We start from the raw sequence: 25872 nt of genomic DNA on the forward strand, positions 1-25872 counted from the left end.
TTTTTCCTGTTTTATAATATCTTCTAGTTACCCTCAAATTTTTAGTTAAAAAAAGCTATAAGATAGTCTTATGGGGAATTAAGGAATCTTCAGTAAAGAAAAGTTGGCCTTATCCTGCTGAAGCATAAAGGTGGCGACAGAAGCTTCACAAGGACAGATGAAGGATTCGAGGACTCAGTGGATCAGTCAACACTGAAGAAGGCAACGACAATGTTGAAGTATATACAAGAGCAAACGTTTATTTCCCTAAAATCTACTGCACAAAGATCTTTGTTATGCCAAGCTGGGAGCTGATGCAAAGATCTTTGGAGTCATTCAAAAGATACAGAACAAAACTAAAGAGCATCCAAGCAGAAAGAGCAGATTACTGGGGGGGGGGGGGGGGGGGGGGGGGGCAATAAAAGTTGCTTCAGATTTCTTCTCTGCAACTCTAAATACCACAAGATAATGGATCCAAGAAATTTATACTCATTCAAATATTCAAATACAAGGAAAACAGAAATGCAAACTCTCTCTCCCTCTGACGTGCTCTCTCTCTCTCTCTCTCTCTCACACACACACACACACACACACACACACACACATACACACAGAGAGTTTGGGAAAGTACTGAAAGAGGAAATTATTGAAAGATATAATCCAAAGAGATGGATAAGATTAAGTAACTCAAGACTGGGAAATTGGTAGTAAAAATTATAGGTAAAAATAATTACTCCAAGAATAGAAAAGATACAGTAAAAATTATAGCTAATAAGACATAAAACCAGTTCTAAGACATTATTTATATGGTCATATAAATGAAAGCAAGTCTCAAAAATATTATCATATATGTGTATGATGTAAAGGTAATTTAATAAAAATCATCTGTATCTAGAATTAAAATTATATCAAAACCAGCTAGAAAATGGAGTATGTAATAAGGAGGAATTATCTTTCTAAATTTGTCTTCTTAGAAGGAAGAAGTAGCTAGTTACTATTTCACTCATGGTGTGAACCTTAGAGAAAAATGTATTTAAATAGATTTTTCAAACTTAGTAACAAAGAAGGAATAAAAATAACATTTAAAGCCACTAAGTTACTTGAGAGATGAAATATCTAAAAACAACAAAAAAAAAAACATAACTCTCGGAAGATAACATAACTCTCGGGATGCCTGGGTGGCTTATTGGTTGAGTGTCTGTCTTTGACTCTGGTCATGATCCCAGGGTCCCAGGATTGAGTCCCACATCAGGCTCCCCTTAGGGAGTCTGCTTCTCCCTCTGCCTATATCTCTGTGTCTCTCATGAATAAATAAATAAAATCCTAAAAAGGAAAACCTAACTCATAGTAAAAGACTTAAGTTTTTTTTAAAAAATAACAGCAAATCTCTACAATTTCTGTTTAATATTTTTGACCTAAATTGCTTTCATTCACATTACCTTTCCAGAATAATATTTCATTCTTGATATCAAATGCATTTGGTTTATCTTAACAAAGCTTTGATCTTTGCTTCTTGGGCACAAAGTTGTGTGGGGAAAATGATGAGACTTTCAAGATGGAAACCTTAATATTTCATAGAACTTTTTTACTTAACTAGTAAGCTCCTGAATTGAAATTTTGGCCGTAGGATGAAAATTTCACCATCGAGGGCAGAAAATACAACTCTTTTTCATTTTGTTTTGTTTTTTTCCTCCTATTTATTTTTTTCAGCTTTATTGAGGTCTGATTAACAAATAATCTGTGTATGCATTTAAAGTATACAATCTAATATCTTTATATACATACATAATGAAATGTCACCCCAGGCAAGTTAATTAAACTACCCATCACTTTCTATACTTACCTTTTGTGTGTGTGTGGTCAGGACATTTAAGATCTACCCATAACAAATTTCAAGTATACCACACAGTATTACTATGGTCATTGTGGTGTATATCACAATACCAGAACTAACTCACCTTATAACTGAAAATTTGTACTCTTTGACTAACTTCCCTTCACATCTTCTACCCTCAGCTGCTGGCAACCACCATTCTGCTCCCTGTTTCCATGAGTTTCACATTTTTAGATTCCACGTGTAAGTAAGACCATGCAGTACTTGTCTTTCTGTGTCTGACTTATTTCACTTAGTATAATGTCCTCTACACTTATTTGTGTTGTCAAAAATGGCCAGATTTCCTGCTTTTTTATGGCTGAATAATATTCCATTATTCCAATATTATATGTACTATATATAGCAATCTTACCAATAGTGTACAAGGATTCCCTTTCTCTACATCTTTGCCAAGCCTTGTTATTTTTTGGCTTCTTATAATAGCCATTATTAAGCCACAATAATAGCCACAGGTATAAGGTGATATCTCACTGTGGTTTTGATTTGCATTTCCCTAATAATTAGTAATATTGAGTGCTTTTTTTATACATCTGTTGGCCATTTACAAGTCTTCTTTGGAAAAATGTCTATTCAGGTCCTTTGCCTGTTTTTTTTTTTTTTTAAGATTTTATTTATTTATTCATGAGAGACACACAGAGAGAGGCAGAGACACAGGCAGAGGGAGAAGCAGGCTCCATGCACGGAGCCCCATGTGGGACTCGATCCCAGGACCCCAGGATCACACCCTGGGCCGAAGGCAGATGCTCAACCACTGAGCCACCTAGGCATTCCATCCTTTGCCTGTTTTTTAACTGTATTATTTGTTCTTGTTTTTTTGTTTTGTTGTTGGAGTTTTGTTTTTGCTATTGAGTCATATGAGTTTCTTGTATATTTTGGATATTAGCCCCTTATCAGATATACAGTTTGCAAATATTTTCTCCTATTCTGTAAGTTGCTTTTTCATTATATTGACTGTTTCCTTTACTGTGCAGAAACTTTTTATTTTGGTGTAGTCTCATTTGCTTACTTTCGCTTTTGTTCCCCCACTTTTGGTGTTAGCCAAAAAATTATTGCCAAGGCTAATGTCAAGGAACTTTTTACCTATATTTTCTTCTAGAATGCTTATTATTTAATGTCTTACATTTAAGTCTTTAATCCATTTTGAGTTGATTTTTGTATATAGTGAAAGTGTCCAATTTCATTCTTTTGCATGTGAATATCTAGTTTTTCTTTTTTTTTTTTAATAAAGATTTTATTTATTTATTTATTCCAGAGAGACACAGAGAAAGAGAGAGGCAGAGACACAGGCAGAGGGAGAGGCAGGCTTCACGCAGGGAGCCCAAAGTGGAACTTGATCCTGGGACTCCAGGACCACGGCCTGGGCCAAAGGCAGGCACTACACCGCTGAGCCACTCAGGGATCCCGAGTACCTAGTTTTTCTATCATTTACTGAAGAGACTATTTTTCCCCATTGAGTATTACTTTGTTGATGATTAGTTGACTGTATACTTGTAGGTCTATATCTGGGCTATTTTGTTCAACTTGTCTATGTGTCTTTTTTTGTGCTGGTACCACACTTTTTTTTATTACTATTTTGAGACTATAGCTTGGTAATATAATTTTAAATCAACTTTGTTCTTTTTTCTCAAGATCTCTTTGACTATTGTGATATTTTGTGGTTCCAAATGATTTTGATTGTTTCTAGTTCTAGGAAAAATACCATTGGAATTTTTATAGGGATGTATTAAATATGTAGATTTCTTTGGGCACTGTGGATATTTTAACAATATTAACTCAGTCAATCCATGAACATGGGGTTTATTTATGTCTTCTTCACTTCCTTTCATCAATGTCTTGTAGTTTCTTGTAGTTTCTGATGTGTGGGTCTTTCATCTTCTTGCTTAAACAATTTCCTAGGTATTGTATTCTTTTTGATGCTCTTATAAAAGGAATTGTTTTCTTAACTCATTTTTTAGATAGTTTGTTGTTATGTTATATAAGTACAACCTATATTTGTATGTTGATTTTGTATCCTGCAACTTCACAGAATTTTGCTGATTGGTTTCATCATGTTTTGGTGGAATCTTTAGGGTTTTCTATATATAAGATCATATCATCTACAGATACATTTTATTTTTTCCTTTCTGATATGGATGCCTTTTTTTTTTTCCTCATTACTCTGACTAGGATTTCCAGTATTGTGTTGAATAAAAGTGGCAAGATTTAGCATTCTTGCTTTGTTCCTGATCTTATAGGAAAAGTTTTCAGTTTTCACAGTGAAGTAGTCATTAGTTGTGGGGTTGTCATATATGGCCTTCTTTTTGATAAAATATATCCTTTCTATATCTAAGTTGTTGAGAGTTTATCATGCAGAATGTTGAATTTTGACTAACAATTTTACTGTATCTATTTAAATTATATGATTTTTATCCTTCATTCTATTAATGTGGTGTATTATATTTATTGCTTTGCATATGTTGGATCATCCTTGCATCTCAAAGATAAATCCCATTGCTCATGGTGTATGATCTTTTTAATATGCTGTTGAATTCATTTTGGTTGTATTTTGTTAAGGATTTTTGCATCTGTGTTCATTAGGGATATTTATTGGCCTGAATTTTCTTTTCCATAGTGTTCTTGTCTGGCTTTTTTACCATATTTCTCCAATATTAAGAAGCTTATATAAGTTGAATTTTCCTGTTATGAACAATTTGTGTATTTCCCCTTCCCAACCCATCACTGAGAGTTGAAATTGTAAGGGTTTTCTTGACCTTTAAAAAGAATCATAGTTTTTGCCTATGCTTTCCATACTGTGAAATATTACTCTGTATGATTTATACAAAAATTCCTATATTCATATATCACAAAAACTTTTATCATAATTATAAAATTATAAGCTCATCCCAATTGGCTTTCCAATATCAGCTATGACTTTTATAGTATCTGACTATGGTATTTCTACAATGTCTACTAAATACAAAAAGCTAAGTAGATGCCTTCTCACTTTTTCTTTTTATAAGCTAAACCCTGACCTAAATCATTTGGATTCTAAAGATTTTTTAAAAATGAATATGTATAGCTCTATTAACTGACAATTACAGAAGGTAACATATACTCAAATCTTGAAATCAGTTCATTGTTCTTAAATTTCTATCACCACTCTCAGGGGGAAAAAAAAATTATATTGGCAAAAGTTTTAAGTCATTCTTAATATTCTACAGACATGTTGAACAAGAAAACTTTTACACTACCAAGAATAAAACAAAAGAAAGAAGAAAGAAAAAGAAAGAAGAAAGAAAGAAAAGAAATTTGAATAAAGTTGGCTTTTATTCTAACTGTGAAGCTCTAAGTTTAAAAAAAAACATAGTTTTATGTTACTATCTTTGAGCTAAATGAACAAAAGTCCTACAAAATTAATTGTCCCTCAAACATTCAGATAACACATTGTACCTCTGGATCTCAGTTGTTCAGATTGTTTCAGTTGTGGTCAGTCATAACTTAATAAACATGAATTAGAACTTGGGCATTTCCTAAAATGCCTTTCCTGCATATTCAGGCCCAAATCATATAGTCCACTTACAGAAATAGCCATATGACCCACCCTCTGTTGTTGGGACTATCGGCACAAGTAGCAGAACTAGTAGGCACAGTCACATAGTCACATAGATATGACTATGGCCTTATAGATAAAATAAATAAATAACTGAAGCTCACAAGTGACCTGTATGCTAATGAAACATTCAATTCTTCTAAATGTTGTCTCAAGCCATCAAGAGTGAAATTATTTAGGCAAGCCATGGAGGAGTATGAAAACAATGTAATATTTATTTCATATTAAATACCTTTTTAATACCTAATCTCCTGGGTTTATCAATTAATATTGATTGCCTATATTTCTATGTTCATTCCTCTTTGCTGGTCAAACTTCTGTATCAGCCCTGAGCATTCATTGAACATACATTGTACAATAGGCACGATGCTGAGCACTTGACTTTTACCATCCCATTCAATATGCCATGGGTTCAGGGCTCTTTTCTTTTTTGAAGTATTATTTCATGGGATTTCCCTTTAGTTTCATATGTTTTGGTTGCTTCTGCTGTTGCAGAGATGTCATCCAAAAATTGGGTACAGATGTATCTTTAAAAAAATAGCATAAAATTAACAGAGATTATTCGACACTTATCAGCAACTAAAATGTCAAGAAAAGCATGCCATGACATGTTCCAATCCAATTAGATCTGAAGAAAGTTGCGACTTAAGTCAATTTATAATCACTTAACAATTTGGACAAGCTTGATTGAATTAAGCATTCATTTCCATTTCAGTATAGTTAGTTATTCATAGAAAAGTAAGGGGAGCTTAAATCAAGGTGGGGAGATGGAATTCTTCTCAATTAGAATTAGATTCCATGTATATTAAGCACTGAGGCTCAGATTCAGACTCTGCCAAAACCATCATACAGTTGTTCCTCAGGAGTTACTGAATAATTAGAAAAATAGACTGGGGATGCTTCCTGGGAATGTGCATTAATGACTTTCCATCTACGAGTTTGGCTCACCTTGGTTCCTGAAAGAGGAATCACCCTCTCTCCAGTTCCTGTGACACCTGAATATGTTAGAAAAGCCCCTCTGTCTCCAAATCATGTTAAATTAAGTGTAGTTAAATTAACTTTTATCCCAACTATGGTTACTGTAAGTATGAAAAGAAAATATTTATGTGAATTTATATTAAATAAATGTGTAGAGATGAATGCAGTGTGGAGCACAAAGCAGCATGGATGTTGCCCCAACTCACCTACTTGGCCTAGAGGCCTAGTGCCTGTACAGCCTGTACCTTACCTGGCTAACTGAGGCCTGAGGTAGAAAATGCTAGAGCACAGGGACTGTATTAGGCAATCTTGGTTATTATTTTATTAAGATTTCTTGCTAAAACTTCATGCATGTTCTCTCTCCAGGCACAACCCAAATTCATATTATACTTAAAAGTCTACATCAAAGTAAAAACGTATTACTTATGTTTTTATATTCCTCAGAAGAACCATAACCAACTGCTAAAATGAAAAGCATTACCACAATACCACCATGCATACACATACACCCCCTATACTAAGTCTTTGTCAAACTTCTAATTATTGTTGAACTTGGAAGACAAAATTATGGATTCTGGTGATGAGCAAATAACTAAAGAGAAGGCTCCAGCATATCCTGAGGAGATCAGAAAGGCAAAAGGTATTAGGAAAACAGAAACAATACCACATATTTTCAACAGAAGGGCATGAATACACTGAACTGATTACAAAACTATTGGAAGGGTTGAGGAAACAAAAACAAGCAGTAAGTTAACCCAGAAAGCAGTAATTTAGGAAGCCTACTGGTGGTCAGAGACCAAAGCTATTGGTGACTCCATCCTTCTAATAGGACCTTATGCTTACTGGCAGAGAGGGTCTCTTGGAGGAATACCCATCCCTTCCCTCACTGATACAAGCTGAGACCAGCTGTGACTCACACACTATAGTTACCGTCATCTTGGATCTTCTGTCCAAGAGGTAAGCACAAATAATAACAGCAGAACAAGGGGCCAACGTGAGGGATGTGGTCATTCCAGTGCAAAATGAGGTTTGCATGAGAAGAAGCAAGATATCCAAAGGGAATAGGTAGTTGAAAAATGGACTGACTTTTGTTGAGAGGAGATGACAAAAAACAGATATTAGACTGTTACCAAGTTAGTAACACTCTTCATTTGGATAGCTAGCTACTCCACTAGGTATCTTTACAAACATCACTTCATTCAATCCTCACAAATTGGCACTAGAAGGGACATAGGTCACAAGAAGTAGCATAGGATGGTAGAATAGCTAGAAATATAAAAAGTCTATGTGGTACCCCAACAGAGAGTGAAAAACAGAGCTTCAAGAAGAAGGTGGTGGTAAAATGCCAAGGGACATTAGAAAGAATTTCCTGCCCTTGGAATTCTGGTAGCAGAGAGGCAGAAAAGGAAGCCACTGAAAACCTTGAAAAGTTCATTCATGAGATCAGAGGGGGACAGAAGCTGGACTACAAAAGCAAAAAGAATAAATGCAGGTAATAGATCTTATTCATTTGGGGTGTGTGTGTTTTTGGTTTTGTGAGGCTCTTTCTTTCTTTCTTTCTTTCTTTCTTTCTTTCTTTCTTTCTTTCTTTCTTTTTTTTTTGTGAAGCCTCCACTTATAATAACATTTACATGTTATAATAACATTATAATAACATTTACATTTTGATGTCTTAAAGACTGAGATTCAAATTCTTTCTCTCTTTCTCCCTCCCTCAGTTCCCCAAGCTGAGAGTGGAAGGGCTACCAGGGGTGAGGAGAAGACAAGCTTTGTTTTCTCTTTTTGACATTCTACGCTTTTTACATACAAAAAAATGTGTCAGCACAACTTTACCTTTTAATTACCAAAAAGAGGGATCCCCGGGTGGCACAGCGGTTTGGCGCCTGCCTTGGGCCCAGGGCATGATCCTGGAGACCCAGGATCGAATCCCACATCGGGCTCCCGGTGCATGGAGCCTGCTTCTCCCTCTGCCTGTGTCTCTGCCTCTCTCTCTCTCTCTGTATCTGTCATAAATAAATAAAATGTTTAAAATAATAATAATAATTACCAAAAAGATTCAAGCCTTAACACATAAATATCCTTATTGATTATAACAACTATTTAATTTTGTCAAAGTTTTGAAGTTCTCAGTCATCCCTATTAGGAGCTCACATGCAGGGGACACAGATCCTGCTCCAAGAATCTATTATCTGGAGAGTCATTCTAGACCGCACTACCATCTCTGGTGAAAGGTGAGTATAAATCAAAAAGAGGGCATTTAAATAGCCTCAAGTTTTCTTTTCACTCTTTAAAAGTGGGCTGGAGGCAATCAGGATTAGCCGGTCTTTGGACAGGCAGAACCTAAGGCCTGAATGGCTCCTGTTGGCATCTTCAAGTCCCTGCAGATTCGGAAGCCTCGCCTAATTGCTGAGGGGCATTTCCCAATCACTGAGAATTTGGAGCTTGGCTTCATCTGCTCACCAGGTTACAGTCTGTTATGCTGTGGCAGCATCGCCTAACTTCAAATGATGGATTTCCTGCCAGAGCAACATGATTTCACCGGAACCCACTTCTCCTCCCCCTGGGGCATTCCTCCCCCCTACTTTTGGCAGACAGCGTGACCTCAGGTAAGGTTCCTATTCACGTTAAGTAATTGTTTCCAAATAGACCAATGAATCGGCCCCTGTCTATTGCTTGGGAAATAGAGTTGTTGCCTGACACGAGTTCCTTTATGTGACATTGAGCATTAAAATCTTCCACAAACCACGTCGGGGGTGTGCCTGCCCAACTCTATGTCTGCAAAGAGAGAAAAGCAGCCTTACCCTCATTTTACAGAAATAAAGCAAACATGACCAAATCAATCACTAAGAGAGGCTTCTGGCAGATGAATCAAATAACACCCACCCTCTGGTATTATGTGGAACCCATTGGACTTTGTCAGCCCCCCCCCCACCAGTACTGCCAGGTATGTTAGTCTGTGTCGTACCATTAGCCACTGTTGTTACAGGGGAACCCCATGGACTGTTGGAGAGACGGGAAAGGGAGCAGAATTCATTCACCCCCAGCGGTTGCTGACCTGTGAGTCTCTGGAGACCGCATTCTCTGCTTCTCATTCTAATTCTGAATTACACTCTCATCTCAATAATCAAGGACAAACACCACCTTTTTAGTGAAACCTTGACCAATTGTATCAGGTCAGAGTCATTTCCTGCCCCTTGGAATTCTGATAGCTTCTAGACTGTCCTACTCAGTAGTGATTAGGTGTTGGTACCTCAGAGTGTCATGTACATTTGCATACACTGCTTCTTCAGACACTACTTATAAACATAGTGAGGATGAAGACTGCCCCCTTTGTGCCCAGTGCAAGTGCTGCCTTAACAGATGTGGTGATGATGCCACATTTGCCATAACCTGCCCTGGCCTGGTCCTCAGGTTCCTACACAGATGAGTGTTAGGTATCTTAGCAAATCATCACTTTACTGAGGACAGGACCATTGTCCTACACTCCTTGGTTATATTCACAATGCTTAAGACATTCTTGATGCCAATCATAAAAATGCAGTGCTTGGGTGATTAATTATTAAAGTCATCTTTATTCTTAATTTTAGTTGAGGATGTGCTAGTTCACGGTAAAACTGGATGTGAGCACACCCTACCCCTCTAGTCTCTTATTTTGAACATCCAAATGGTCTAAGATGTGTAAATCACCACATTCATCACCAATGCAGTTGGTCACAGTCTGACACAGGGCCTAAAGAGACATGTGAAGTTGCAGGCTGCTATATTAAAAACCAGCATCCAAACTGTCAAATTACAAATAGTTCAAGTCTGTGCCTTTTATATCTCAATTAACATTTTAAGCCAATAAGAAAATATAAATATACTAGTTCTAACCCGTATTTGGGGAGGGGGAGAAGAAGATGCAAATATTTGAAGTGAATAACTTTAGACTTCAACTTTGAATAATGTGGAATCACTTCCCTAATATATAATAAATTATTTTCCCCTCAGCAAGAAAACTAATTAATGAGCAAAACACAGACAGACTATCACCAACCCTTAACAGATCCTTATTTTTAATTGTCAGGATATCAGAAAAGGTTGTGTTGAGAAGGAACAATTTCCAATTCCTTCCCTTTCCAGGCTTCCTGCTCTGGTTAACAACTGTGATAAGTAAAAGCCAGAACTCTCCTAAAGAAGAATAATCAGTGCACTGGCAGCTTAGGACCCCAGATACTGGTTAATAATTGAAGTGCAATAAGCTCTCAAGTTGTTTGCATGTGCTCTTCCCACAGAAATTTCTTTTGGGGCAAAGGATGCCTTGGAGAGGTTTCCCTCACTTCCATCAGAGAGGAGACCAGTCTGGAAATGCCAAATCCAGACCCACAGAATGAATTCAGAGATACACTGCAGACCTCCCAAGACAGAGGCTTTTACTTTTCAAAACAGAGGATTTTACTTCTCTTTATTGACTAGCCAGCCTCAAAAAAATATCATGTTCGTCTTCATGAATACGATCTTTAATTTGAATGATAAATATTTCTTGCACCTGCTCAAGCTCTTAAATGTTTACAAGAAATCTAAAATGACTAACAGATTCCATCCAGCCTACCAGGCCTCCCTGCCTGAGGGTGATCTCACCTCTCTCTGACCCCTCATTCTCCCCCTACGAGCACCTACTGCAGCTCAGCTCAACCCATCTACAAGTGACTCTGCTCTTTGCTGGCTCTCTCCTTCAGTCTGTCCTGTTAGTGAGCTCTGCAGTATCATTTAACTATCCCTGCATTTTACATTTTGGCTCCTTAACTGGACTGAAGACTCCCAGCAGGCAAGTGTTATATGAGTGAGTCTATTAGTCAGCAGCTGTTTCTTCAAACTAGTTTCTAAGAAATTAACCCTCTTTATCAATGGTCAGGCTCTAGCTTCTTGATAATTCATAGCAAAAGAGATTCCATGCAAGTAATGAGAGTATACAGATGCATGTGGGTTATTCTAGAGATGGAGAGTAACTGGAATCTCAGTAATTTAAAGGGGACTCAACATCTAAGGATAAGGATTATGAGATTCACATCCCTAAAAGTTTCCTGCCTAATTCTGTGTTCTAGCCATCTTTCTCGGGGCACTGGGTTAATATGAAACAGAAATGGCTCTCAATCTACTTGTTAAAAAAAAAAAAAAACCCATAAAATAGCTAACATTTATCGCATACCACCATGCGCTTAGCATTGCTCTAAGTGCCTCACAGGTATCTTATTTCATTCTCAGTGGCCCTATGAATAGATACTACCATCACCTCTGTTTCACAGAACAGGTGATTGAGCCAAGAAGCATTTGCCCATGCTCAGAGTGCTGGGATGGGAAGAGCCAGAAAGTCAGCCCTGCACAAAAGCTGTTCCTCACTTCTGCACCACTCCATCTTCCCTCCACCTACTTCTAAATACAAGGGCTCTTCTCTTTGTCTTAATGTATCTTCTGGTACAATACTTCACCACAGAATTGATGAAACTGATCAAAATTCTCTGAATGAAAATAGTGGATTTTTTTAAACAATCCACCCTTTCTACCTTAATAATTTCTGATTGAGCTACTATACAACTACAGGAGTGCCATTCCCATTGTCTTCTATATAATAGTGGCTCTGGATTTATGCAAGGTAGCAGCCTAAAACCCAACATCCTAGCCTGCTTCTTTCCACCTTCTTATTAGAGAATCAATATGTGTTATTCATTTGAACATTGTTGATGCACAAAAATGCCTGAGACTCCTGTGTTACCTGGGCACTGTTATAACCTAAGATTCCACTGTAGAGACCAATTCCAACTAACTTCAGCATAAAGAAAGAGTTTATGGTTCATTTAGTTAGGAAAGTATCTGGAGGATGTACACCTGACTTCAGGCACAGTGGAATCCAGACATGCAAATATCATCAAACACAGTCTTTCAGTTTGCTCTGATTTCTTCTGTATTGGCTTCATTCTCTTCACACAATCATCAGCAGATTTAGGCTCAAAGCTAGTAATTACATAGGACAGAGAGTACTGCTTTCATATGGCTCTAGCAACAGGAGGCCTGGAAGGACTGTCTTGGGCCCATTTTTCAACTCTGTGTGGCCTGAAGAATTCAGAATTCCCAGTGACCAAGCCAATGTGCTCTGGCCCCCTGTAGAGAGGCTAACCTGCCCCCCACCTGAACCCACATGAAGTGGGTTTTACATAAAAAAGAGAAAAGAGATGGTGAATAGATAAAAAACAATACATTTTAATAGAGATACCATCAATACACATATCAGAACACTTTTAAAACTTACTCCCAATTATGTTCTTTATATGTAATACTTTATTCTTTGTAGAATTCAATAGATCTGACGAACTAAAGAGGTGTGCAAGCCATAGATAAGCAAACTGAGTCTCAGTTTCTAGTAAGTAAACTGTTCTAAATGGCAATTAAAAACATTCCTTCTCCTAAAAAAAATAAAAATAAATGACAATGTAATTTTTAATTTTTATTTTCTCCATTCAAAGTAGACCAACTCAAGGAATTATACTGTACTGACAATTAAAATTACATTCTTCCTGGGCTTCTAGGTCACAGAATTATGTAAATTCTTTAATGCTTTCAATAATTAGAATCACAAGTTAACACAGCTTTCTAAGCAAAACACTGCAATTACTAATGTTTACAGAAAATTTTTATCTCTAAAGAATCACACATGGCAGCAGTATTTACAATCTGACTTTAAAATTTTGAGATATGTCCTGGAAAACTCTAAGTAGTTTCTAAGTAGTCTAAAATGTATTAGGCGCATAATGATTTTGCTTTGTATATCCATTCATCAAGTGAAACCATCTTCTTTGGAATGTTACTTTCTGGAAAGAAAAATAATCATATGCACTACATCATTCAGACTGTCTTTGCCTGTTCAGGATGCTATAATAAAATACCACAGACTGAGTAGCTTATAAATAATAGAAATTTATTTCTGTTCTGGAGGCTGGGAAATCCAAGGCACCAGCATGTTCAAGTTCTTGTGAGGGTCCTCTACCTGGTTCATAAACAGCAACTTCTCACTGTCCTCACATGGCGGGAGGGGCTAGGGGTTCCTCTGAGGAGTCTTTTATAAAAACACTAGTCTCAATTAGGAAGGCTTCATCCTGATGGACTAAGCACATCCCAAAGGCCCCACCTCCTAACACCACCACCGTTGGGGGATTAGGATTTCAATATATGAATTTGGGAGGACATCAATATTCAGACCATGGCAGACTACATTCCCAATCTGTAGCTCCATGAATTCTAACGAGGTAGACTGATGCATATCATAACAGAAAAGATATTATGCGCACAACTGAAGCTAAATGCAAGGATGCACCGTGTGTACCTAGGAAAGCCACATTTTGATTTTGATCTATATCATTCAAATATTTCTTTTAAGGAACTAAGTGGGTTGATTATTTTTCTATAAAGATCACTCTAGGAGTATCTGGTTGGCTGAGTCAATTAAGCTTCTGCCTTCATCTCAGGTCATGATCTCAGGGTCCTGGATTCGAGCCCCATGTCAGGCTCTCTGCTTCTCCCTCTCCCTCTGCTCTGCCCCACTCAAACTCTCTCTCCGTCTCTCGAATAAACAAATTAAATTAAATGATTCTAATGTAAAAATATTTACCATAAGTTCCAAAATATTTGAAGAATAAATTGTAAAGCTCTCATTTTGCCTCTAAACTTTCACTTCACTATTAGAAACTAAAAACAAAAACAAAAACAAAAACATCCATCATTGCTGAAAGTCATAGCTTCCAAACATATGTTTAATACATCCAGTAAGAACACACAACAATATCCAGTAAGGTATAAAACTATCAATAGATGATCTGTTTCTTCTACCAAGACTAATGAAGTCTCTACCAAGACTAATATGTGGAAACCTCCAGAAATTTAGGGCCATGTAGCCAGAGCATAAATTTACTCAAACTTGTTCCCTAAAAAAAAAAAAAAAAAAAAAACTTGTTCCCTCTCCTTGGCCTATACACTCCTTCAAATCTTCCATTTTCCTAGGGTTTCATTTTTCATACCAGTTACAATCTTATCATGTAGCATTTTAATGCCTAATTTAATTCTGTATTTCCATTGTCTTAGAGCATACCTTTTTTAATATTTGTAAACGAAAAAGCTTTTAATCCACACTCTAAGACTACCTGTCTTTTATCTTCTTGAAAAGTCAAACTGGTAGTATTCAGCTCTTATAATCATTCCCAAGCATGTTAATATTTGGCTGCTTTGTTCCATGGTCAAAAGAAAATGTGAGACTTCCCATTGACCTACAGCTGAGAGATGTGCTGGCATTTCAAATGACAGCTCAGAAGCAGTAGCCTTCGGAAGGTAACCCACTGCTCTCTCAAACCTAGAAATTCAAGCTTTTCTTACTGATTTAGCCAAAAGGATGTCATGACACCCATCATTATTCCCAGTATGGAGTCAGGATGAGTACCTTGGTCCAAATAAGAAATTTTATTACATGGAACTGATTGTGAATTTTATAATAGCATTTAAGTTCTTTTTAAAATATTAGTAGATGTGTGCTGCTTTGACTCCAAATTCCTAAAAAGAAAGGTTGTTCTCACAATGTTTTTACCTCAATTGTTATGATATTTGAAGCCCTTATATAGTATACACTATTTTAAAATGCCAGACAACTCTTTGTTTTATTGATGCCTGATATTTGAGGCTGGCTTGTACCTATTCCTTCTACTCCTATTTAAAATATGTAAACACAGATCCTTTCCTAATACTAAAAGATAAGAGGTTTTGAATTTTTTAACTTATTGTTCCTAGTTTTAGGACTGTCACCAAATCCTATCCCTTCTAACTCCTAACCATCATCTGAATTCTGCATCTGCTCCTTAACCATAATTGCCACCAACTTCTCACTTAGATTCCTGCATCAGTAGCTTAACTAGCCTACTATCTCACCCATCTACAATCCATCCTCCTTACCATCACTGGAAAGCTTTTTAAAATCCTTCCAGGTGGGTATCTATAAAACAAATGTTAGGGGTTGTACATACTGCAATTTGCCTACGCATTATTGATACTTCTTTCATACTAATAAAATTCTTCATTTTTATACAGTGACAATGTGTCCAGTTAAAAATACATATTTCCCTAGACTCACCATGACCAGTTCTGGCCAATGATATGTAAGCAGAAATCTCTGGGTGAGACTTCTGGAAAGCTTTACTATCCTGATCATGACATGGGCCTTTTGTCCTTTTTCCTTCCTTCTCATTTCTATCTGGAATGGATCAACAATGGCAAGAGATAATGGCAGCCACTTTAACACCATCAGGAAGGAATAACTCACAAAGGTTGAGGAGGAAGCCAACTGAAGAGTTTGAGTCTCTGACAGTACCTTTGAGCTGTCACATCAACTCTGGCTGTACTGCACATCTCTGGCCTTTCTTCCCACTTCTTATGGGAGAAAAATAACCTTTACTGTTTTCTGAGTTTCTGTTTCTAGCAGTCAAACACAATCTAACTGATAGAGGAATCAGAATAAAAGCCTCATAAATTCCAGGTCAAAGGCCAGATGGTTCCAGGATTCAATGTAAAGTCACCTCACCAATAGGATTAGATCATAGACAGCTCATGCCAGGCTATTTTGCTTCTAACACCAAAATATTCATTTCCCCACATCTAGAGGCTATGTCCTGATCAAATGGTTTCCCTAAGTAGAGCTCATTAATACATGCTCTTTATGTAGAATAATCAATGTACAGATACATAGAGAATATTAATTCAATTCAAAGCTTTATTCTATGCACTGAGACTAGTAAAGAAAGTAAAATAGTCTTTATACTTAAGAAACTCACAATCCAGTTACGAACAAAAATAAAAAAAATATTGTAAAGAAAAGAGTCGATCTCAAGATAAGATTAGAAAACTTCATAAAACAATGCAGATTAATCTTTTTTTAAAAAAAGCTATAGAGACAATGAGAGTGTTAAAGAAGCTTAAATCAAGAGACATGCTCTTTAAATACTAAAAGGAATAAATAGACATTAGAAGTGTTTTTTTTAGTCGTTCAGCTATAATAGCATGGTAGATTCACACTTTGATGTATCCTCTCTCTTTCAAACACATATCACTTATAAATAAAATGTAGAAATTAAAATGAAAAAAAATAGAACCAGTTTCAAGAATAAGAAAAGGATATCCACAGAAGACAGAAGCAAAACAGCAAGTCTGGAATAAGGCCACAAACCTACTGGTGGTGGTAGTCAGAGGTTAGTTCCTATGGGTTAAACAAAACCAGGTGTTTTTTATGTCACACCCTGACATGCCTGGTCAGGGTGAAGGTAAGAGACTAATTTCGTGCTCTGTGCTGGCAGATAAGGAAACACTTCTGAACCTTACCTAAAAAACATATTTGAACAAGCTACAGGCCTAGAAAGATAAGAAAGCTCAGACATAGCTTCATAACCAAAAATTGAACAAGCAACTTGCTGACTCAGTAACTGAATCTGTAGTATTTTTACTATGACTTGGGTTATGTATCCCCAGTATCCCCAAAATCACCTTATAAAACCTGGCCTGGACCATGGTCAAGAGAAACCTGCTAGAGAAAACTGAAAAACCAATAGCAAGTAGGAGTAAGAATAGAGAAAGAATAGAAAAACTAATTTAAATAAATAAATAATTTACCATTTAAAATGAGCCTGAAAATAACTATTCTAACTGGTGTGAGGTGATACTTCCTTATAGTTTCAATTTACATTTCCCTGATGATTAGTAATGTTGAGCACCTTTTCATGCACATGTTGATCATCTGTATGCCTTCTTTGAAAAAAATATTCAGATGCTATGCCTATTCTTTAATCAGATTGGGCTTTTTTTGATATTGAGTTATAGAAGTTCTTTATATATTTTGGATATTAACCCCTTATCAAATATAGGATTTGCAAACATTTTCTCTTTTTCAATAGGTTGTCTTTTCATTGATGCTTTCCTTTATCTGTGCAGAAACATTTTAGTTTGATACAATCCCATTTGTTTGTTTTTGCTTTTGGTGTCAAAACCAAAAAATCATCACCAAAACCAATGTCAAGGAACTTACTGCTTATAAATATAAGCAAATTATAAGAAACATTAATGATAAAGAGAAATTTTAAAAGCTACTAGAGAGAAAAATACAGTTTACCTAGAGAAGAAAACATAATTACACTGACATCAACAACAATAGATTTCAAAAGACAATGATGTAAAAGAAATGAAGTAAAGCAACTCTCAATTTAGAATTTTATACCAATCTCTCAAAATTAAGAGCAAAATACATGAAAAAATTAAGAGTTTATTTCCCTAGTTTCTAACTTAATGAAATTTTAAAGTATATCAAAAATAATATTGATAAAAGCATATGATAAAAGCATGCTGGTTAATTTAATTAAAATTTAGTGGAAAATACTAAGTTAGCTCTTTTTTATTAAAGAAACACATCAAAACAAAACCCTAATCATAAAAGGAGGGTTAGGGAATGATATTTAATGTCATGTTCAGAAGGAGGGCAGAAATATTGAATAACTATAAGTCTCATTAGAAAAATATATGATTTAACAGAACATCTGGATGGCTCAGTCATTTAAGTGTCTGACTTTAGCTTAGGTCATGATCTCAGGGTCCTGGGATTGAGCCATGCATTGAGCTTCATGCTCAGCAGGGAGTCTGCTTGGATTCTCTCACCCTCTTCTTCTGCCCCTCCCCCTCTCAAATAAATAGATAAAATCTTATTTAAAAAAAAAGAAAAATATATGCTTTAGGGTGTATTTTTAAAAATATAATAAATAATACAATCTATACCATCTAAACCAGCAAACATAAAAGAAATAATTTTTATCAAGAAGACTTACATCTTTATTTCATTAGGACATGAAAATTATATAGCTCTGACCAACAGAGAGGGATAGTGGCTCTACTCATGTAAAGGATGCAGTTATATATAGTAAAAGCAAGCAAATAACCAGCAGACTACTCAGAGACTTAAATAGGGAGTTCTAGGAGGTGAGATAGGCATTGGGGGCCTGATAAGGTCTCCACATATTCAAAATAGACTCATTTTCCAAATTTACTATAAAGCTATACTCATCAAAACTGTGAGGTGTTGGGGGCACCTGGGTGGCTCAGTCAGTTAAGTGTCTGAATCTTGATCTCAGCTCAGGTCTTGATCTCAGGGTCATGAGTTCAAGACCTCCTTGCACGGAGCCTACTTAAAAAAATTTTTTGAGACTTTGATGTGAGGATAGTCATATATCAATAGAACAGAATTAAAAGTTCACAAACAAACCCTTTCATTTATTCAAATTAATTTTTCACAAAGATTCCAAGATAATTCCATAGAGAATTGATTGTATTTCCAATAAATGGTGCTGAGACATTTAGGTAACAGTGTGCAAAAAGGAAAAAGAAAAAAAAAGCACCTGGGTATTTCCGTTGTTTAAGCATCTGCCTTCAGCATAAGTTATGATCCCAGGTACTGAGATCAAGCCCCATATCAGGCTCAGGGAGCCTGCTTCTCCCTTTCCCTCTGCCTGCTGTTCCCCCTGTTTGTACTCCCTCTCTCTCTCTCTCTCTGTCAAATAAATAAATAAAATCTTTAAGAAAAAAAAAAAAAAGAAACTTAAGACTCTACCTGACACTATACACAAAATAATACAAATGGGATCCTAAACCTAAATTAAGTTTTTTTTAATAAATTTATTTTTTATTGGTATTCAATTTAACAACATACAGAATAACACCCAGTGTTCATCCTGTCAAGTGCCCCCCCCAGTGCCCGTCACCCATTCACCCCCACCCCCCGCCCACCTCCCCTTCCACCACCTCTAGTTCGTTTCCAAGAGTTAGGAGTCTTTGTTTTCTGTCTTTCTGATATTTCCCACACATTTCTTCTCCCTTCCCTTATATTCCCTTTCACTATTTACATTCCCCAAATGAATGAGAACATACACTGTTTGTCCTTCTCCAATTGACTTACTTCACTCAGCATAATACCCTCCAGTTCCATCCACGTTGAAGCAAATGGTGGGTATTTGTTGTTTCTAATGGCTGAGGAATATTCCATTGTATACATAGACCACATCTTCTTTATCCATTGATCTTTCGATGGACACCGAGGCTCCTTCCACAGTTTGGCTATTGTGGACATTGCTGCTAGAAACATCGGGGTACAGGTGTCCCAGTGTTTCATTGCATCTGAATCTTTGGGATCAATCCCCAACAGTGCAATTGCTGGGTCCGAGGGAAGGTCTATTTTTAACTCTTTGAGGAACCTCCACACAGTTTTCCAGAGTGGCTGCACCAGTTCACATTCCCACCAACAGTGTAAGAGGGTTCCCTTTTCTCCACATCCTCTCCAACATTTGTGGTTTCCTGCCTTGTTAATTTGCCCCATTCTCACTGGTGTGAGGTGGTATCTCATTGTGGTTTTGATTTGTATTTCCCTGATGGCAAGTGATGTGGAACATTTTCTCATGTGCGTGTTGGCCATGTCTATGTCTTCCTCTGTGTGATTTCTCTTCATGTCTTTTGCCCATTTCATGATTGGATTGTTTGTTTCTTTGGTGTTGAGTTTAAGAAGTTCTTTATAGATCTTGGAAACTAGCCCTTTATCTGATACATCATTTGCAAATATCTTCTCCCATTCTGTAGGTTGTCTTTGAGTTTTGTTGACTGTATCCTTTGCTGTGCAAAAGCTTCTTATCTTGATGAAGTCCCAATAGTTCATTTTTGCTTTTGTTTCTTTTGCCTTCCTGGACGAATCTTGCAAGAAGTTACTGTGGCCGAGTTCCAAAAGGGTGTTGCCTGTGTTCTCCTCTAGGATTTTGATGGAATCTTGTCTCACATTTAGATCTTTCATCCATTTTGAGTTTATCTTTGTGTATGGTGAGAGGGAGTGGTCTAGTTTCATTCTTCTGCATGTGGATGTCCAATTTTCCCAGCACCATTTATTGAAGAGACTGTCTTTCTTCCAGTGGATAGTCTTTCCTCCTTTATCGAATATTAGTTGACCATAAAGTTCAGGGTCCACTTCTGGGTTCACTATTCTGTTCCACTGATCTATGGGTCTGTTTTTGTGCCAGTACCACACTGTCTTGATGACCACAGCTTTGGAGTACAACCTGAAATCTGGCATTGTGATGCCCCCAGCTATGGTTTTCTTTTTTGCAATTCCCCTGGCTATTCGGGGTCTTTTCTGATTCCACACAAATCTTAAAATAATTTGTTCCAACTCTCTGAAGAAAGTCCATGGTATTTTGATAGGGATTGCATTAAACGTGTAAATTGCCCTGGGTAACATTGACATTTTCACAATATTAATTCTGCCAATCCATGAGCATGGATGGATTTTTCCATCTCTTTGTGTCTTCCTCAATTTCTTTCAGAAGTGTTCTATAGTTTTCAGGGTATAGATCCTTTACCTCTTTGGTTAGGTTTATTCCTAGGTATCTTATGCTTTTCGGTGCAATTGTAAATGGGATTGACTCCTTAATTTCTCTTTCTTCAGTCTCATTGTTAGTGTATAGAAATGCCACTGACTTCTGGGCATTGATTTTGTATCCTGCCACGCTACCAAATTGCTGTATGAGTTCTAGCAATCTTGGGGTGGAGGTTTTTGGGTTTTCTATGTAGAGTATCATGTCATCGGCGAGGAAGGAGATATTGACTTCTTCTTTGCCGATTTGAATGCCTTTAATGTCTTTCTGTTGTCTGATTGCTGAGGCTAGGACTTCCAGGACTATGTTGAATAGCAGTGGTGAGAGTGGACATCCCTGTCTTGTTCCTGATCATAGGGGAAAGGCTCCCAGTGCTTCCCCTTTGAGAATGATATTTGCTGTGGGCTTTTCGTAGATGGCTTTTAAGATGTTGAGGAATGTTCCCTCTATCCCTACACTCTGAAGAGTTTGATCAGGAATGGATGCTGTATTTCGTCAAATGCTTTCTCTGCATCTAATGAGAGGATCATATGGTTCTTGATTTTTCTCTTGCTGATATGATGAATCACATTGATTGTTTTACGAGTGTTGAACCAGCCTTGTGTCCCGGGGATAAATCCTACTTGGTCATGGTGAATAATTTTCTTAATGTGTTGTTGGATCCTATTGGCTAGTATCTTCTTGAGAATTTTTGCATCCATGTTCATCAGGGATATTGGTCTGTAATTCTCCTTTTTGGTGGGGTCTTTGTCTGGTTTTGGAATTAAGGTGATGCAGGCTTCATAGAACGAATTTGGAAGTACTCCATCCCTTTCTATCTTTCCAAACAGCTTTAGTAGAATAGGTATGGTTTCTTCTTTAAACATTTGATAGAATTCCCCTGGGAAGCCATCTGGCCCTGGACTCTTGTGTCTTGGGAGGTTTTTGATGACTGCTTCAATTTCCTGCCTGGTTATTGGCCTATTCAGGTTCTCTATTTCTTCCTGTTCCAGTTTTGGTAGTTTGTGGCTTTCCAGGAATGCGTCCATTTCTTCTAGATTGCCTAATTTAGTGGCGTACAGCTGTTCATAATATGTTTTTAAAATCGTTTGTATTTCCTTGGTGTTGGTAGTGATCTCTCCTTTCTCATTCATGATTTTATTAATTTGAGTCTTTCCTCTCTTCTTTTTAATAAGGTTGGCTAATGGTTTATCTATCTTATTAATTCTTTCAAAGAACCAACTCCTGGTTCTGTTGATCTGTTCCACAGTTCTTCTGGTCTTGATTTCGTTGAGTTCTGCTCGAATCTTTATTAACTCTCTTCTTCTGCTGGGTGTAGGATCTATTTGCTGTTTTTTCTCTAGCTCCTTTATGTGTAAGCTTAGCTTTTGTATTTGAGTTCTTTCCAGTGTTTGAATGGATGCTTGTATTGTGATGTATTTCCCCCTCAGGACTGCTTTTGCTGCATCCCAAAGATTTTGAACGGTTGTATCTTCATTCTCATTAGTTTCCATGAATCTTTTTAATTCTTCCTTATTTTCCTGGTTGATCCTTTCATCTTTTAGCAGGATGGTCCTTAACCTCCACGTGTTTGAGGTCCTTCCAAACTTCTTGTTGTGATTTAGTTCTAATTTCAAGGCATCATGGTCTGAGAATATGCAGGGGACGATCCCAATCTTTTGGTATCGGTTCAGACCCGATTTGTGACCCAGTATGTGGTCTATTCTGGAGAAAGTTCCATGTGCACTTGAGAAGAATGAGTATTCAGTTGAGTTTGGATGTAAAGTTCTGTAGATTTCTGTGAAATCCATCTGGTCCAGTGTATCATTTAAAGGTCTCGTTTCTTTGGAGATATTGTGCTTAGAAGACCTATCTAGTATAGAAAGAACTAGATTGAAGTCACCAAGTATATTATTATCTAAGTACTTCTTCATTTGGTTATTAATGGATTTAAATATTTGGGAGCGCCCACATTCGGGGCATATATATTGAGGATTGTTAAGTCCTCTTGTTGGATAGATCCTTTAAGTATGATATAGTGTCCCTCTTCATCTCTCACTACAGTCTTCGGGGTAAATTTTAGTTTATTTGCTATAAGAATGGCTACCCCTGCTTTCTTTTGAGGACCATTCGAATGGTAAATGGTTCTCCAACCTTTTATTTTCAGGCTGTAGGTGTCCTTCTGTCTCAAATGAGTCTCTTGTAGACAGCAAATAGATGGGTCCTGCTCTTTTATCCAGTCTGAAACCCTGTGCCTTTTGATGGGGTCATTAAGCCCGTTCACGTTCAGAGTTACTATTGAAAGATATGAGTTTAGTGTCATTATGATATCTATTCAGTCCTTGTTTTTGTGGATTGTTCCACTGAACTTCTTCTTAAAGGGGAATTTTAAGAGTCCCCCTTAAAATTTCTTGCAGAGCTGGTTTGGAGGTCACATATTCTTTCAGTTCATGCCTCTCTTGGAAGCTCTTTATCTCTCCTTCCATTTTGAATGAGAGCCTTGCTGGATAAAGTATTCTTGGTTGCATGTTCTTCTCATTTAGGACCCTGAATATATCCTGCCAGCCATTTCTGACCTGCCAGGTCTCTGTGGAGAGGTCTGCTATTACTCTAATACTCCTCCCCATAAAAGTCAGGGATTTCTTGTCTCTTGCTGCTTTAAGGATATTCTCTTTATCTTTGGAATTTGCAAGCTTCACTATTAAATGTCGAGGTGTTGGATGGTTTTTATTGATTTTAGGGGGGGCGGGATCTCTCTGTCTCCTGGATCTGAATGCCTGTTTCCCTTCCCAGATTAGGAAAGTTTTCAGCTATGATTTGTTCAAATACATATTCCGGCCCTCTGTCCCTTTCGGCCTCCTTGGGAACCCCAATTAAACATAGGTTTTTCTTCCTAAGGCTGTGGTTTATTTCCCTTAATCTATCTTCATGGTCTTTTAATTGTTTGTCTCTTTTTTCCTCAGTTTCCCTCTTTGCCATCAACTTGTCTTCTATGTCACTCACTTGTTCTTCCACATCGTTAACCCTCGTCGTTAGGACTCTAGTTTGGATTGCATCTCATTCAATTGATTTTTAATTTCTGCCTGATTGGATCTAAATTCTGCTGTCATGAAGTCTCTTGAGTCCTTTATGCTTTTTTCTAGAGCCACCAGTAGCTGTAAAATAGTGCTTCTGAATTGGCTTTCTGACAGTGAATTGTAATCCAGATTTTGTAACTGTGGGAGAGAGGACTGTTTCTGATTCTTTCTTTTGAGGTGAGGTTTTGCTTCTAGACATTTTGCTCAGTGCAGAGTGGCCAAAAACAAGTTGTATTGGGAAAAGGAGTCAAAGAGAGGAGAGAAAGAAGGAAAGAAAAGAGAAGGAGAAAAAAATGGGGGGGAAGAAAAAAAGAAAAAGAGAAAGAAAAAGAAAGAAAGGGAAAAAAAGGGTGGGGGAAGGAAACAAATCAAAAAGCAAAACAAAACAAAACAAAACAACAACAAAAAAAAAAAAAAAAAAAAAGAACCACGGGGGAGTATCCTCTGATTCTGTATACTTTAAGTCCCTAGACTTCCCCTGGAACTTGTCCGTCCAGCTGGTCTTCTGGGGGAGGGGCCTGTTGTGCTGATTTTCAGGTGTTAGCACTTGGGGGAGCTGCTCTGCCCCCTGCCTGGTGCAGGGCTCAGTTGGGGTTGTTTACCCCGTGAGGCCCCAGGAGGAACAACCCCAGTGGCGGGGCAGCTCTGCAGCCCTGGAGTCAGCTCCTGCAGTATCTCTGGAGCTCTCAGTCTGCAGGGCCTGGAGGCTCCGGGCCGGGCCGCTGAATTGCTCAGGGGGCAAGAGCGTCCTCGCTGTCCTGGGCCCTCCCGGCCTCTGCCTGTCCCGGGGGAGGCCGGATCCTGGGCTGTGTCCCGGCGCCCTGTGCTGGGGCCTGCGCTGGTGGATTCGCGCTCCCGCCCCGCAGCCCCCTCCGCGGAGCCGCCCCCGAGCCCCCCCGAGCTGCTCCCGCCCCGCAGCCCCCTCCGCGGAGCAGCCACCAAGCCCCCCTGAGCTGCTCCCGCCCCGCAGCCCGCGCTGCAGCCCTTAGGGAGCTCGGCGCACTCTCCCGGGGCGCAGGTGCCTGTTAGTGTCCCCGGGAGCCCGAGGGCATCCCCGCCCTCCTAGGGTCCTGCTCCACCTCCCTGCGAGCCCCTTTCCGCCCGGGAAGGTCGGTGCAGCTCCTGCTCCTCCGGGACGGGGCTCTCCTGTCCTGGGGACACTCGCCCCGGCCTCAGCCCGGCTCCTCGCGGGCCCCTCCCCCTTGGAGGCCTTTTGTTTCTTTCTTTCTTTTTCCCCGTCTTCCTACCTTGATAGAAGCTGAACTCTTCTCACTGTAGCGTTCCAGCTGGTCTCTCTTTAAATCTCAGGCCGAATTCGTAGATTTTTCAGGATAATTTGAAGGTTTTCTAGGTAATTTGGTGGGGACAGGTGACTTGGGGACCCCACTCTTCCGCCATCTTGCCCCTCCCCCTAAATTAAGTTTTAAGTGATAAAACTACCAAAAGAAAATGAGAAAATCTTTGTGACCTGACCTTGGGTTAGGCAAGAAAGGTTTTAGGTACAACACTAGAAGCACAAGCATAAGAAAAATGTTAAATTGAACTTCATTAATTTTAAAAATATTTTGCTTCTAAAGACACAAGTAAGTGGAAAGATGAACCATACACTGGAAGAAGATATTTGCAAATCATATATCTGATAAAGAAGTTGAATCTAAAATATATAAAGAATACAACTCAATATAAGAAGAAATAAACTCAATTTTTTAAATGGGCAAAGGTCTTGAATAGATTTTTCACCAAAAAAGACATATAAATGACTAATAAGCACATGAAAAGATATTCAACATCATTAAGCATTAGAAAAAAGCACATTAAAACTATAATGATATAATGCTATATATCCACTAAAATGACAATATCCAAAAAGACAGGCAATGCCAACTATTGGTTAGGATGTAGAGAAACTTAAGT

At 37.9% G+C, this 25872-nt stretch overlaps 1 long non-coding RNA gene and 1 pseudogene across 8 annotated transcripts in view; one reads left to right on the top strand and one right to left on the bottom strand.

The window, feature by feature from the left end:
- The window catches only part of LOC102152672, a 240956-nt gene that overhangs the window by 146700 nt on the left and 68384 nt on the right, over positions 1-25872 (bottom strand). The window contains exon 4 of one of the 8 annotated variants that reach the window (XR_005355129.1): positions 5686-5989. The exons of the other annotated variants lie outside the window; for them this stretch is intronic. This is a non-coding gene — a long non-coding RNA (uncharacterized LOC102152672). Of the gene's footprint in view, positions 1-5685; positions 5990-25872 lie in introns of those variants that run through there. 8 annotated transcript variants of the gene reach the window in all.
- The window catches only part of LOC487072, a 53863-nt pseudogene that overhangs the window by 2499 nt on the left and 25492 nt on the right, over positions 1-25872 (top strand).

Source organism: Canis lupus, chromosome 2 (assembly GCF_011100685.1).
Source record: "Canis lupus familiaris isolate Mischka breed German Shepherd chromosome 2, alternate assembly UU_Cfam_GSD_1.0, whole genome shotgun sequence".
NCBI classification, from domain to species: Eukaryota; Metazoa; Chordata; class Mammalia; order Carnivora; family Canidae; genus Canis; species Canis lupus.